Source organism: Vespa velutina, chromosome 19 (assembly GCF_912470025.1).
Source record: "Vespa velutina chromosome 19, iVesVel2.1, whole genome shotgun sequence".
Classification (NCBI taxonomy): domain Eukaryota; kingdom Metazoa; phylum Arthropoda; class Insecta; order Hymenoptera; family Vespidae; genus Vespa; species Vespa velutina.
The window spans coordinates 2,399,560-2,413,343 of record NC_062206.1 but is presented as its reverse complement, the minus strand read 5'-3'; the positions used below and the strand labels follow the sequence as shown (position 1 = coordinate 2,413,343).

The following is a 13,784-nucleotide window of genomic DNA, read 5'->3' as shown; positions in this document are numbered from 1 at the left end:
GTTAACTTAGATTATCTCGATTGGATTAAAAAGTTCTAAACTTAAACGAGGCGAGCTGATCGATAAAAACTATGTATACTTTTCGACAACGTTACATAGAATAGAAATTAGAAAAAATGTCGATGAATTTAAGATAAGTCTATTTCTCTCTCTCTCTCTCTCTCTCTCTCTTTCTCTCTCATAAAAAATTCTTTTTTCTGAATTAATGTATTGGTTAATCGAGTTAAAAGAAAGAAACAAAGAGAGAAAGAGAGACAGACTTGAAAAGAAGGATTAGTCTTTCTCTATTCAAGTCTCGCTCGAATGATTCCACTCGACATAGCGTACCGAGTTTAGAAAGTTCTGATTTCGTAATTAAGAAGGCGCAGGCGGCTCCGATTCGCGACTCACGAAACCATATTGCACGTAATCGTCGTTAGACCGCATCATATGCAGCATAATCAATTATTTCGCCTGGTTCGATTGCAGGTGAATCTCGCCACGTCAATATTAAATAATGTTTTCCCTAATTAAAGCAACTCTACGCGATGCAAACACGAAACGTGTATTTATCATGTTGAAAATAAATTTTACAATTTTTCTTTCTTCTTCTTTCTTTTACTTTTTCTTTTTTCTTTCTTTCTTTCTTTCTTTCTTTTCTTTTCTTTTCACTCAAAAGTCTTCACTTTTATTTTACATTTGTATTATTAAATACAACTCCTATCATTTATGTTTATATTTGAATATGTATTAATAATTAATTATCATTAAAATTCTAATATTCCAATTTTGAAAATATTCTACATAATAATCTATAATTTCTACGTGGCATATAATTATATCTTTTCTCTATGTCTCGAATTAATTAATTTTCTTGTTAATATATAACATATACTGTAATATTTGAATTTCTTAATAACACGCTGTAATATTATATAATTTTTTTCTTTTTTCTTTTTTTTTTTTTTTTTTTTTTTTTTTTTTTTAAATATACATTAACGCTCATACTTCTTTTCAATATACCGTAATATTATTATAACGTAATTTCCTTCTAATATAATCTAGTAATCTAATTTTTCTTTTTTTCTTCTTCTTTTTTTTCTTTTCCTTTAATAAACTTTCTATTTTTCTTCTCAATGTACCCCCAGTGACCACTGTTGCATATGGCCAAGAACAAAAAAAAAAAAAGAAAAAAAAAAAGAAAAAAAGAAAATTTTATCTACCAATATTTTAGGGCGAATGAACAAATAATATAATAACTTGTTGAACAAGTTCGAACACTTGATTCCATTAAAGAAGATTCTTCTCAATAATGGTCAGTGATCATACACAGAATGTGCGAGATGTCTCCGTTAGGTTCCATTGTCATTGAAATTCTTTGGGTAGTCTCCCTGAGGTAGGAAGGAAGGGCTCCAACCATCATATCCGGACAGGGCGGGGGGGGGTGGTTAGAAAAGGGAGAGAGAGAGAGAGAGCCACAGAGGGACTACAGAGGGCTACGACCCCTGTAATCCCGCGACTGAAAGCCTCGTTTAATATTTATGATTTATTTCGCTTTAATTCGACGCGCAAACGAGAGAAAGACACGCATCTGTATTCAACGCACACATACACACTCACATTTTTCGTAATGTATTATATATATAAACACACACACACACACACACACACACACACACACATTGTATTGCCTGTTGGAGATACTAGAAATGTCAGTTTTAATCAGGACGAATGTGTTTTTTCCTTTTATCGTTACTAAAATTTTTCCTATGGCTTTCGCATTTGCGATTCAATTTCTTTTTCCTGAAAATAAATAAATAAATAAATAAAATAAATAAATAAGTGAATAAATAAATGAAAGAATTTTTTTAATAACAAATAAGGAAATATTTAACGTCATTTACAAACCCGATCGTTACGGATTCGATAACAATGACCGATAGAGATACCTTCACCCTCAACATCCCTGACAAAGACTAGGGGACAGAATTACCCCTTCCTATATTAACTTACGTAATTGAGATTTATTAATTCGGAGGTTGGTTAGTGGCCACGCAACGAGCCCATTCTAAGGATATATTGTAACATTATTATTGCAGACTCACTCTCTCTCTCTCTCTCTCTCTCTCTTTCTTTTTTGCGCATGCATACACACATCCATTCATTCCATTCAACAATACGTATTATACATTCATACACTTTACAAAATGCTAATAATATATTTCATTGTTAATAATTCTTATTGCAAATGAAATTATTTATATTATTCGACTGATAAATCTTATGAAATCATTACTCGATGATTTAATTTCATTCAAATTTCTCAACAATTTCACGTTCCTCTTTAAGACAACGAGCAAACAAATAAATCGTAACAGTGGAAATCTTGTAAGGAAGGGTATGAAACTGTTCCTTAATATCAGACAGAATTTGGTACTTTCGGGAAGTGTCGTTAATACGAAAGAGACAAAGCGATCCGTCATCAAGCCGTTTAATGAAAGTCGCACCCATAACTTTAGTTGGTTTAAGACGCGACCGACACAACAGAGAAAGTAAGAGATAGAAGATAACGATCACGAGGGTGAAAGAGAGAAAGAGAGAGAGAGAGAGAGAGAGAGAGAGAGAGAGAGAGAGAGAGAAACAGAGGTAAAGTCGAAGATGGAAGTTTAACACTTAATCCAGCAATATGAAACTCCCCTGTGGCCTGTCGTAACCTACGTTCTTCCACGCCTACTCGTATTATACTTTACGATCAGGGATATTTAACTTTCTTAAAGTTGAAAGTTCGTGTCAAATAAAAGAATATTTCAAAATATCTTTAAAATTATCTACTAAAAGATGAGAAATTTATCAATGATATTATATTATCTTTGCAAATGTAAAACATTAATGCACAATTTTTATCTTTTATCTTTGAAATTATTCATATACTTTGTTCTAGACGATGGTCAACATTAATTTTTTTCAATATAAAAATATGTATATTGAAATGTGTAATAATAATAAATATTAAAATATATAAAAATAATATAGGGTTCATTACTTAACTTTTTTAAAAGTTATATATTCACGTTCAATAATGGATGAACATTTTTGCGTTTAATTCACTTTAAAAAATTATTGCATTTTTATTTATTATTCCTTCAAGTGTTATCATTCATCAAAATGGATAATGCAGAACCAAATATCGTGAAATATGTCAGCCGATAAATAATGCAATTTTCTCTTGAGCTATTTATCTTTTTCTTTTTCTTTTTAGAGGGATGGCGAGAGTCGGTGTTGGGGGCCCCGCGTCGTTTGCTGGTGACTCTCGGTAGTCTCTCCAGGGACAGCTCGTCTTGTCCACCTACGGTAAGTCGTCACTTTGTTCCTTATCCCTTATCGATCAATTTCTATCTCTGGTGCGTTCGTTTGTTGTTCTTCTTCTTGAATAAAAAGAAAACGACAATGACGAAAATGATACGATGACGAAAACGACACGATGACGAAAACGACGAAGAATGAAGTCTTCGATTATCTTAAAAAAAGAAAAATAAAAGAGAAAAAAATAATAAAAAAATAACTAATCGATAAGGTGAAACGCTAAATTAAAAATTGTGAATAGATAATGGGCTAATATTTTCTACGCAAACAAGTAAACAAGTTAATAATAATTACGTATAATTATTATCGGATATGATTGTTAATCATAAAGAATATATAATCGCAACGATCAATGTCATAGTAATTATCGAACGTGTGATTAAGTTATTATTATTATTATCATTATTATTATTATTATTATTAGTAAATATTAATTAACCACATCCATTATATGATAATATTGAACAATATTTCATTTGATTCCGTGATTGACAATTACGATTTGTCTATATGTTTGAATCTACGATATAATTATTTAATGATCATCGTGTCTTACACGAAGCATTACGACTAATACACATTATAAATATTTTATCGTTAATTACAATCGATAATTACAATATTACAATGGGCTTACAGTAATCATTTTTTCTAATTTCTATTCGTATAGTATTGTTACGAAACTATTCAAAAATATAACGAAGAAATATTTTTCCTTAAATTTTTCTTCTTTTTCTTTCTTATCGATAAACTTTTTGCATTTATTTTTCCATTTCTTGCCCAGTTAAATTCGTATCAGCTCCTTTTCGCAAAAGTCTTGCTTGTAAATGTAAATCGACGGCCATCTCCTAGCGCACCCTCGAAATCGCCGTAAAGAGATGAGAAAGAGAGGGAGAGGGGGGAGAGAGAAAGAGAAAGAGAGAGAGAGAGAAAAATAAAAAGCTGTGTGGTAGAAGCCGCCTTCAGGCGATATATGTAAATGACACGTAGCCGGCTTTGGATAAAATCTCGTTACCAACGCGACAGTGACGCGAGCCAACGAAGATAAAAGCAAGCAGCAAGCAACGCTGACAAAAAGAGAAAGAGATTTTAAACAGATACAAAGAAGGATCTATCTGAGAAAGAAAAACGAAAAAAAAAAAAAAAAAAAAAAAAAAACGAGAAACAAAAAATTCTATTACTTTCGTTAAGAATATTTTCAGATCAATCGAAAAAAAAAGAAAAGAAATAAACAAAAAACAAAAAGAGAGATAAATAAATATTATTATTCTTCCTTTTAAAAGATTCGTAAATACAAATTAACATCTAAATAATTATATATTTTCTAATCCTACAAGGAAAAAAAAAAAAAAAAAAAAAAAAAAAAAAAAAAAAAAAAAAAAAAAAAAAGAAAAAAAACCAAAAGAATAATACAAACGAAATCTACAATATATTATTACATAACCGATACGATGTATTGTAGTATAATATACTCAATACTATACTTATACCATAATATATTATATAACATACTATATATAATTGATATACGAAATTATATATACCGACAAAACATCATTATCTCTTGACTAATGAGTTATCTCATAGTTCTATATAAAAGGTTTAACGTCACTTTTTCTCGCGGATAACGTTCTATAGCTTTTACGAAATTCAATCTAAAAAAAAAAAAGAAAAAAAAAAAAAGAAAAAGAAAAATAAAGAAAAAAAAAAGAAAGAAATTATGGTGATAAATTCCCTTGGGATAAGCTCGAGGAAGAAGCTTCGTGGTGCGAATGATGGAAAAGCGAAGATCCGTCAGGAAAAAGTATTTCCCATCCCACAGAAAGAGAAAGAGAGAGAGAGAAAGAGAGAGAGAGAGAGAGAAAGAGGCTTTGAACTAACCGGAAACACACGTGATCTTTCCCAAAACTTTCGTAAACGAGAATGAAGTAATCACAAACTCAGTTTCTATTCTGTAACATACGACTATTTCTAATTCATTTCTAACTTCATCGTAGAATTTGATTATATATTGATTAACTATATCATAGATTCGTCGTACATTGACTAACTCATTTCTTAAATTCATATATTTATTGAATTTCTTCATAGATAAATATTATATATTTGAAATGTCGAAAGAGAAAATATACCGAGAGAAATATAAAAGAAAAATTAATACTAATATTTAAATTAATAAACTAATAATATATTTTCATCTAATACTCGTTCGTACTTATAATCACATTGAGTTCAAATTGCTAAAATAAGTCTATCCCCCCTCCCCCACCCTCTGACATAGACGAGACTAAAGATTTTCTCGTTGTTGTTGGGAGTAGTAGGTGAAGAAAAACGATATAGATTTCTAAATATAACACGAGAAGAGTACGATTTAGCTTACTCGATGACCGCTATTCGAACATCGAAATCTATGTTGTTCGAGGTCGTACGGATAAAAGAAGAAAGAAAAAAAGAAAAAAAAAAAAAAAAAAGAAAAGAAAAAACATGGGGGACAAAAAAAAAAAAAGAAATTAATCAGAAAGAAATATTTTAATAACGATCAGAAATAAATCGTATTCTACGTTAGTCCGACAAATAAAAATCCAATAATTACAAATATTGTATTTAATTAATACAAAACAACGGGCAAAAAAATTTGACGTGACGCGACGCGTTTAAGATACAAATTAACGATCTTGTTAATGTGGTAAGAAAGCAACTCGTAAATCATATCACGCGTGAATATATACATATTTCACATAGGTACATACATACATAAATATGAGAGAAGGTTGAGAATGTACATACATATATAATATATATATATATATATATATATATATATATATATATATATATATATATAAGAAGTAAAAGCGAATAGACGAAGAGCTGCAGACGTCCATAAGAAAATTGCTTCCTCGAATCGAGGGCGCTTGGAAGTCTCCTAAACGGAAGAAAAGAGTATTATAGGTGTATGATGTAAGAGAAAGAGAAAGGAAGAGAAAGAGAGAGAGAGAGAGAGAGAGAGAGAAACAGAGAGAAAGATGCAAGTAAAGTGGATAAAAAAAAAAGGAGAGAAAGTACCGTTGATAGGGCGAGAGAGGAACTCCGTCGTGCTGTTCGCCGTGTCACTTCAGATATTGCTTTTATATTGGATTTTCGGTCTTATTTTACGAAACGAGAAGAACCACCAAAAGCCTTTGATTTTTTTTTTTTTCCTTTTTTTTTTTTCTACACCCTTCAAAGTCTCCTTTCTCTCTTTCTCATTCTATCCTTTCTTTTTTGAATTATTGCCTCCTTATTTTCTCTGCTCCGTCAAACACCTTTCTTTTATCTAAGCAGAGAAAGAAATAATCATTACAAAAGAAAACTTATATAGCCAATAATAAATACGAGAATATGAAATAGAAAGGAAAAAAGAAAGAGAAAGAGAAAAAGAAAAAGAAAAAAAGAAAAGAAAAGAAATGAAAGAAACAAGGATAAAACTTGGAAATGGAATACGTGGCCGTATTCCTGGCGTATCGATCAGCAAACCAGATACAACACACCACGCCCACCTATCAATTAACGAACCTTCCTAAAGCGGGTATCTACGAAAAAAAAAAAAAAAGAAAAGAAAGAAAAAAGAAAATAAGAAGAAAAGGAAAAAGAAAAGGAAAAGAAAAAAATAATATAGATCGCATCAACGCGAACAATCTTTTTTTTTTTTTCCTTTTTTTTTTTTTACATAATCAAAGGATTCAGATATTTTATATGATACATAAGTGTACTCGATCGTAAAACACTTAACACTCGAGTAAATCAATTTAATAATTTTATCTATTAATATCTAATCTCTCTCTTTCTCTTTCTCTTTCTCTCTCTAACGGAGATTAGTAAATTATTGATCCTATTAAGTCATAAACGGTATATTTAATGGTTCATTGAATCATACTCAAGATATTTTCGATAGATTATGTTAGCTTTAAATATCAGCGATATATATATATATATAACACACATAAGAGTGCGCGCGCGTGCATGATATTATATACACCGATGGAAAATCGGCTTAGGTCAAAGGCGTTGAACATGGTAAAGCCGCGGCTTCGCTTATTCCACCTGGCCAAGCCCGTGGTATTCGAGCCCTTCATGTATCCCATTAAACGGAGCAACCACGATAGCCAGGCTTTTCTCCACCTGCTGCTATTACTACTACTACTACTACTACTACTTACTACTACTACTACTACTACTACTACTACTACTACTACTACTACTACTATAGGTACTGCTACTGCTGATGCTGATGCTGTTGTTACTGCTGCTGCTGCTGATGCTGTTGTTACAATTGACTATTGCTATTGCTGTTGCTGTTACTGATGCTTCTTGTCCGCAGGCCTTTTCCACTCTTCTTTTACCTCGTAGCTTAGGTGAAAAGGGTGCACCGTCACGAGCGGTCCATAAATAACGCGTTATCTTGAGTTCCGATAGCGAGCTAATTTATTTACGAATCATTTCTGACCCCTGAGGGGTGCCTTGCGGGCCACGTTTTATGTATGAGTCACGTGCCATCTGCCATACCACCATTCGATCTATTATACCAAGCGGAAACTCTATGTTTAGCTCTGTTATATTCAATGATCCGAATTTCTTTTCTATATTTCTATTTTTCACTCCTTTTTCTCCATCATTATTCTCGATTTATCTGGAATTCTTTTTTGATAAGATTTATTTAAAAAAAAAAAATTCAATCGACAAAGATTTCTTTCATTTTAATAATATTAACGCTTGAAATTATAGTAATAACAATCTCGTAAGGTCAAGTTCTTTATCGACGAACGTATGGTACGTACGTATACGATAAATTAGTAACTCAATTTCCAAGAAATTTCGTCGTCGATCGATAATGGTCTTGCATATATACACTATATGGTCCAACAAACTTCTTTTAAGTAGCTATTTCGTGTACAATAAAAAGAACCATAAAACACGACCATTACGAGTATTACTTTAACTCACGTTATCGTAGAAAATTATTCTTGGACGAATTTTTACGCGTTAAACCAGTTCTAAACCTTTTCATAATGATAAGCTCGCAAGTTCATTGAATTTTCAAAATAATGTATAAAATACATATGAAAATGTGTTGAGTAATATTAAACGAATACGATTGAAATCTTTAAAAAAAAAAAAAAAAAAAAAAAAAAAAAAAAAAAAAAAAAAAAAAAAGAAGAAAAAGGAAAAGAAAGAAAAGAAAAAAATCAAGATAATTCGTCAAAATGATAAGCGGGATAAAAAAAATGATTCCACGGCAAAAATTTCTCGAATAAATGAAATATAATAATATCGATTAATGTAGATTTTCACACGCGAGTTAGAGACTTAGAAATGGAATAAGTTAATTTTCGCGTTATTTAATATTCGGGATATATATATATATATATATGTATTAACCAAATCTCTCTCTCTCTCTCTCTCTTTTTCTCTATGAGAGAAGCCAAGAGGATGCGGTTAAAGAGGATGACACCATAAAGAGAGACCGTACGTGAATAGTACTGATATTGAAAAGTTAGTTCGATCGAAGTCGTTCATACGCGTCGTTTCACCAACACGAGAGATGAGATTTCTCGTATCGAGCAGAAAAAAAATGTATAACTCAAGTTCGACCTATCGCCAGTCGTTCTTCCACTTTCGCTAATAAGCATGATCAAGGGAAGAAGAGTTGCAGCAAGCTAGAAGAGCTCTGCTCGGCCAACTTCAAAGCGAAATGACAACTCGTGAGTGTCGCTAACTAAACTCTCCCCCACCAGCTCGTTGCTAACTCGTAGATATCAACAAACGAGAAGAGAGAGAGAAAGAGAGAGAGAGAGAGAGAGAGAGGAGAGAGAGAGAGAAGCGAGTTTGCCATTTCCAATCCCAGTCCATTTCGTGATTAAGCGTAAACTTCTGAAGTTGCCCCTGAGGATGCTTCGCAAATAAGAGAGTTGAGCAAACGAGCAGTTCGTCGGTGATCAGTTGACAGACGCACTCCTAAAAAAATCCACGAATTTTTCTTCCCACATAAAATGCACTAATAATGATTTTTCGTTTTCTCTAGAATCTTCGTTATTTGTAAAAAAAAAAAAAAAAAAAAAAAAAGACACGTATAAATGAATCTTTATCGAACGATTATTTTGATATAACAGTGATAACATGATACGAAAAGGAGTTTTTACTTGTATTCCATTCTCGAGGATATCGAATTGCTAATGGCGTAAAGTAAACCTGCCAGCATAAAAACGTACGCTACGTGTATAATTGAAGGGTTGCGTTAGAATCCCCTACGAGATATCTTTGGCCCTTTCTCTCTTATTCATTCTAACCCTGGCAATATCATCTCATTCTGGTCGTTCTGTCTAATTGCTCATCGAAGTTCTACGGAAAAGAAAAAAAAATATATATATATATATACATATATATGTATATAATTACACTAGTGAATTAAAGTAAAGTACTCAGAGAGCATTCCCCAAAGACAACGAGTTCGTTGTAATTAGCAAACATTTTCGTTCGCTAATGGACATTAACGTGATTGGTTACGTCTCGTTTGCTTTAGAAATCAATAAATAAAAATGTTTCAAAGTGATTTCATTGGCATGATCGTTTATCAAAGTAAAAAAAAACATTTTTCGAAAATGTTTGTCAATGATTTACTTTATAAAAAATCCCATATAAATCTTCCATAGGGAAGAAGAACGAATAGGTATTCTCCTATTCGTTGGGGGTCAAGTTCTCGGTCGTCTCATTAGAAACGCGAGCGTGGTTCCCCGGCGTTGTGCTCTCCAATTACCGTACAACCCGCTTTCGGCTCCGAGCAGGTTCAAACTCTCTGCGTGTCTCATTGGCGTAGACATCAAAGTCTGATGAAAAATTATCAGAAATTGATATAAATCATTTATTAATATTTGAGATAAAAAAAAAAGAATAGTTCCATGCATTTAAAAAATGAAATTTAATTGAGATAATTATTCAAATTATCTCTATGCCTGTATGTGTGTGCGCGCGCACATGTGTGTATGTGTGTTTGTATAATGAAAATAAAGAGAATTAAAATCAATATAAATTTAAATTAACAAGCTTAATAAATATGCTTTATGATAATTGACATTATTTGTAATAAAATAAATTTTTATCGTAATAACAAATTTCCATTGGAATAGAAAGAGATTACATTTGTTAATTATTGATTATTTGACGCACACAAAAAAAAAAAAAAAAAAAAAAAAAGGAATAATAATTATGTGACAATATTATAAAAAGTTAATAACGATTATATATTGTAGATACTTTTTTTACAAATGTTGCCTACGCCAATGGTTTAACCAGTGGAAAACTCTCTCTTTCTCTCTCTCTCTCTCTCTCTCTTTCTCCTATTCGCCCTCCTACAAAGAGTTTGCGCGACGTGGCGTTCACGCAAAATCCGTAATTGCTTCGCACGGTTGCGCATCACCAACTGTTTGCCAATTTGTTCGATTTGCCGGTGTTTGCTCAGAGAAGTAGGAAACAACGTTCATCCTTTCCTCGCCGCTCTTTTCTCTTTCTGCAAAACTTTCCTCGTTGGACGTAATGGTGTCACGACGTGATATTATGGCCACCATGAAAAAGAGGAAATAATTTTGTTATAATTCAATACAAGGAAATAATTTCGATAGATAATACAAATTAATTTCGACAAATTTGATCAACGCTATAGTGAATAAAATTTTGTTTCTTCAAAGAAACAATATAAAAAAAAAAAAAAAAAAAAAATCTTTTTAAATTTATGCTTCCGTTCATATAGCAATTACAAAACTTAATTACCTTTATATTTACCTTATCAGTTTTTGTGACAAAACGATTTTAAATAAATAAAAAAAAAAAAAAAAAAAAAAAAAAAAAAAAAAAAGAAAAAAAAAGAAATAATCATTTTTAACTTTCAAAATGAAATTATGGCCATGATAATATTATAAAAATATATCCAAGGTGATTTTTACGAATCGAACAAATTATATCTTTACTAACGAGTTTTCTTTTTAAAGATCGCGACAGCAACCCTCTGAAATGAACGCTTCAGAAGAAAATTAGGATGAATGCGAGCTATTAATCGAGTACGATCGGTCTCGAAAAGAAATCTAAAAAAAAGAAAAAAGCCTGAAGAGTATTCGTACAACGAAGAAAAAAAGAAGGAAAAGGAAAACGTGAGGAGCGAGCATTGGAGTTCGTTCCTTTCATAAAAAAAAAAAAAAAAAAAAAAAAAAAAAAAAAAAATAAAAGAGAGGGGGGGGGGGGAAAAGAGGAAAGAAAAAAAGAAGAAAGAGAAAAGAAAAAAAATCGTCGTCAGAGCTGAGCAAAGAAATAAAAGAATATATTCAGACACGCTTTCCCCAAGATGAATTCCCTTGGAACGATTTTCTCAAGCCACGTTTAAGATGACTTTGATCGCAGTAGTTTCGACGAGGAAGAAATTGGCGCGAGAAATTTCAGCGAGCACCCAAACCCAAAGCGATTCCTCCTTGCAAGCCCTAACGATGCCAAAGGTATTGGGTGTTGTGGTGTTGGTTGGAAGTAAACGAGTTCCTCGGCCTCTTTGCTACCCCCGGAGCCATCGAAAACTTACCAACCCCCTCGTAGTGCTAGGACTACGGAGAGAAAGAGAGAGAGAGAGAGAAGAAGGAGAGAGGACGTAAAGACCGAGTCGAGTTTATCAAAGCGCACACCAAAGTGTTCCCTAGGGATGAGTCCGATTATATGAACTCGGTGAATGACATAAGAAAAAAGAAAAAGAAAAAGGAAGAAAAAAAAAAAAAATAAAGGGAAAAAAGGAAATACAAAATATACAAGCAAATCTTTATCATCTTAATAATGATAACAAGATAAAGAGAAAGTAATCTTGAATTTTCGAACAGGGACAAAAAAAAAAAAAAAAAAAAAAAAAAAAAAAAAAATCATTAAAAAAGAGTAACACAAAGTCAATTGGTGGATAGACCGACCATAACGAATACAAAGAACTAGATAAGGATTATGAGACGGCAATTCGTGACGCCTAGTGACATTCGCTAAGGGAAAAAGCTTTGTTTGGAGGGGGAGGGATCAGAATGTACACCATGAAATCCAATGTGGTCGTTCTGGGATTGAAGAAAAGAATAGAATGAAAGAGAGGAAATTTCGAGTGCCAGTACTTCTTATCGATGCAAAACACTGCGTGGAGGGTCGCAGCAATTAACAGATAACAAGGTTTCCTCCCTCGTCACCCCTCCAATTAGTAACACCCTGGACCCACCCTCTCTTTTCTCTCTTTCTCTCTCTGTCATCCCTCTCTCTGCTCCTGGCAGAACCAAAACGTACATCCCCGAGGCCGTCTCCACCCTCCATGTACACCCTCTTCCTCTCTTTCTCTCTCTCTTTCTCTATCTACAAACTCCGTTGAATCGTCTCTCTCTCTCTCTCTCTCTCTCTCTCTCTCTCTCTCTCTCTCGCCTTTTTCTTCTTCTGTTTGCATATCGAGTGACTCTACCAGTCCATTGGGAATTTCGATGAGATATTGCAAGGTGCTGCTATAATCATAGAAGAACAGACGCGTTATGTTAGAAATTTATAATACACTAGAGTGACATCATCAAAAATCATCTCTCCTATGAATTTCTTGGAAGAAGAAAAAAACAAAAAAAAAAACAAAAAAAAACAAAAAAAAATAAATAAATAAATAAATAAAAAGTTTACTTTAAAAAGATAAGAAATAATTTCATTCAATGTGTCTGGTGTCAATGAAGAAAGGAAAAAAAAAAATGAAAAAAATAAAAAGAAATGAGAAAACAGAGAAATACTTCGAAAATTCTCTATATGAAATGCAACATCCACGAATAAAGGTCGTGAATGAAAGATAAAGAGAGAAAGGAAAAAAGGGCTAGTCTATCCTGATCGTCGGACGAACGACGAAATTATTTCGAATTCAGTAAGCTCGAATAGCAGGGCACGTCCGATTGATTATTATCGAATCGGACAAACGAGGGTGCTTGATCGAAACTATTGAACCATTTTGAATTACGATATCCTACAATTCTACCGTCACTATGTTTACACCTAATTACACCAATCCCGTACAAATTAGATCGGTCACCTAGCTAATTATACCCTACTATATATTATAAAATTTTTAACTTGAAAAAGTTTCATATATCGTAAAAATTAAATTAGAATTATTCATTCTTATCCTGAATGAGTTTGCAACGATCAATGCAATTTATTTATCGTTGATATTTATTGTAAACAGACGGACGATACAGGCGTTGATAAAAATTACAAATTTTATGACTAGATTTTATGATAGATATTCTTTTCGAAAAAAAAAAAGAAAAAAGAAAAAAAAAAGAAAAAAAAAACAGAAAAGGAAATAAAAAACGTGACATCGTATAAATTGTCAGATAAGAGATAAATATACAATTTCAATAAAGTACATAGAA

The 13,784-nt window shown here is 32.2% G+C and overlaps 1 long non-coding RNA gene across 3 annotated transcripts in view; it reads right to left on the bottom strand.

The window, feature by feature from the left end:
- Positions 1 to 13,784, bottom strand: part of LOC124955835 — a 31,519-nt gene that overhangs the window by 920 nt on the left and 16,815 nt on the right. Inside the window, exons 2-3 of one of the 3 annotated variants that reach the window (XR_007102997.1) lie at positions 6,409 to 6,658; positions 3,028 to 3,404 (exon numbers count right to left, since the gene is read on the bottom strand). The exons of 1 other annotated variant lie outside the window; for it this stretch is intronic. This is a non-coding gene — a long non-coding RNA (uncharacterized LOC124955835). The remainder of the gene's footprint in view (positions 1 to 3,027; positions 3,405 to 6,408; positions 6,659 to 13,784) is intronic. One more of the 3 variants, XR_007102998.1, reaches the window with a different exon arrangement.